This window comes from Arachis ipaensis, chromosome B08 (assembly GCF_000816755.2).
Source record: "Arachis ipaensis cultivar K30076 chromosome B08, Araip1.1, whole genome shotgun sequence".
In the NCBI taxonomy this organism is placed as follows: domain Eukaryota; kingdom Viridiplantae; phylum Streptophyta; class Magnoliopsida; order Fabales; family Fabaceae; genus Arachis; species Arachis ipaensis.
Genome location: NC_029792.2, coordinates 4,159,364 through 4,162,318, shown reverse-complemented (window position 1 = coordinate 4,162,318; position 2,955 = coordinate 4,159,364). Strand labels below are relative to the sequence as shown.

The 2,955-nt window shown below is 26.7% G+C and overlaps 1 long non-coding RNA gene across 2 annotated transcripts in view; it reads left to right on the top strand.

Moving 5' to 3' along the window:
• LOC110265604 overlaps positions 1-1,851 on the top strand; it is a 3,507-nt gene extending 1,656 nt beyond the window's left edge. The window contains exons 3-4 of one of the 2 annotated variants that reach the window (XR_002351768.1): positions 85-272; positions 1,332-1,851. This is a non-coding gene — a long non-coding RNA (uncharacterized LOC110265604). Of the gene's footprint in view, positions 1-66; positions 273-1,331 lie in introns of both variants that reach the window. The other variant, XR_002351767.1, reaches the window with a different exon arrangement.

The window sequence follows — 2,955 nt, the reverse complement described above, 5'->3', positions numbered from 1 at the left end:
CCCACAAGCTTTGTACTTGTTAGTTATTATTGTTGTTACTGCATTATTTTTTAATATTGTATGCAGAAATTAAATATATTTTAGGTAGTAATGGACATATATTCTTCCAAGTGGTTGGATATGCATCTGGGAATTATAAGATATCACTGAAAAATTGGAAGTTGGATATGCAAATTATCAAAGGGCATACACTATTGTCTGATTTCTATGATCAACTATCTTTTGCTCAAAGGTGGACCAACACCTATAGATGCTGCAACGTTGAACCATTGGTAAGTAGTACTATATATTCTCTTTTATTTCAAATATGGCAGAGATATTTCAAGCCATTCATCTACTATTATTATTAGAGATTTTTTTTTTAAGAATACAATTAGGTGAAAAAAGTGAAGAGTTTTATAGAAAAAATATGTGCATTGTATATGACAAAATTTTTTGAGCGAGTTTTTTTATTAAAAAAAATAATCTTTATTTTTTACTAAAACTTTATTGTTCAATAATATTCTATTTCATTCCTCTTTTAATTTATGAATAATGATTTTTAAGTTAAATAATAAATATATCTTAGCTAGCTAAAACTTTAATTTTAACATATACATCTTATTATTAATTATTATTATTAAGATGTATGTCTGTTTGAATATATTCCAATATCTTTTTTGTTTATTGATGATAGTGATTATTCATTCTCTATTTAAGATGTTATCATGGATATCTGTGTGCTGGCATCACTGTCCAATATTGCTTGCATATAAATATTGTTGGAGATACATATATATCATTCATACATAAATTCATGTATATATACATAATTAGTTTTAATTATTTTCTTAAAATAAGGAATATTGTACAAGCTAAGCATAACTTGCCCTATTTCTTTGTACCTTTTTTCTCATCACAGTACTACTTTTATGTTCTCTCTTCAGTGCTAACCATTACACATACACTTTAATTTGTTTGTTGAGCTTTGACTGACATATAGGCAGTTGATTAGTCTCTTTTAAAGGGATCTTTTCAAATTGTGAAATTAAATTAGGTAAATGATATCACTTAATGACACAAAGACTTCATAATAATCTAATTTAAGTCAAATATAAGTCAATTGTCGTAAGAGAAAATTGACTAGTTAAGTTAACTATTACCTAACCTTGTTAGATGATGATGAGGACATATAGTTTCTGTGTGAAGCTGCTAGCTATGTCTATTTATTGCTGTTTAAAGCAAGCTTACTTAATTAGTTAAAGCTGCATTAGACTAAAGCAATTATTAATCTTCAACCAGATTCCTCCACTTAATTAACTCATCATGAGTAGTATTTGATTTGGTTGCAGTTAAGGAATATTTTCAACTAAATTTGGGGAGTCTATACTTCCACCTCTCTAACCATGCATCTCCTACATGCTGGTTCACATGAATCTTCTGTAAGTACTAATTTCATATATGTGTATATAAATTGAGTTAAGCTATATTCTTATGAATTATGATGATATCTCTACATATATTTCCTTGCCTTTTAATAGTAATACATAAAAACTTAAACTAAAAAGTAATAAGTGTATGCTTTTTTATTAGTTTGGCATACAAATGCACTTCATACTCTTCTGTTTTATAACTAGTAATTAAATATATGATATAAGAAACTGAGTTAAGTGTATTTAGAATATTATTTGTGCACTTCTTTAGCTGTACAATTTATTCATCGGTACTAATAATTTGATGCATTTTTAGGTTATGACTCCTGTATCGGTATCTTCATAAACAGTGAGAATTGAAACAATACACAGTAGTTAGCATCAGTGTCTTAAAATCGGCTTTATAAGTGCTTTAGAAGTAACATTTTTCTGTTCATCTTATCATCTCTTTCACTTTCTTTACATCAGTTTTGTAGGTTCCTCTATTTAATTAATCAATAACCACCACCACCATCTTATTCACCAAATTAATATGATGATCAGTACATAAATTAAAACAAAACAAATGTCTTGCTTAGAAAATATCTAAAAATTTCACGTATCTATAATAATAATCATCTCTAAATTTTCTTTTATCAAACATTATTAATTAGTTACACCTTTAGTTGAGATTTAAATTTAACTTCTGCTGAAATAATCATAATGTATGCATATATATTTCTTCCTTGGTTCCCGCCTTCCTGGCCAGCCATGGTACAAAAATTATTGCATTGATAAAGCATAAACTCAAATACTCTTCATTTATAAATGTATAATATTATCTTGATATTCAATACAACAAAATAAGTCAATATAAAATTCACACATCTAACAAGTCAAAGATTATACATTTAAAATTTTTATTTATCAATCGTTGTGAAATCACTTATAAGTTTAAATTTTGGTGAATAGTATGGCCCTTTTAAACCATCAATTCAATTTATTTAGTTTAATTTTTTTAGTTTATAATCCAACAATATATTTTATCTTATCCTTTTAAACATTAATAACTAATTGATAATAAAAAAACAATAAATTCTAATAATCCTCTAACATTAATCTTTTTCAAATTTATCCTTTTGTCAATATTGGCTATATATATATAGGGGAATTAAAAGAAAACTGCGTAGGTTATGGCTTTATTAGTAAGAATGAACTATGGCTTACATCGTTCATTGACAATGTGTCTCACATTTTTAAGAAAGAAACAAAAGCATTCCATCAATTGTGTACTTCTTGCTTACCTTGCCCATATTTGTAGCTCAGCTTTGGTACGAAGCTACTTGGATAGCATATAGCATATTAGTTGTGCTTAACTTTATGATATATATACAGTACTATAATGTTTTTTTTTTTGGTGACTCAGTACTATAATGTTTAAATTAACCACATTTTTTCTTCCCTCTTTTTAGTGAAAACTGAAAAGTTGTCTTATTAAACGTAATTAAGAAGTGAATTGTCAATTCACAAGCAGTATTTTTGGAAGACTTATTAGTGGATTATA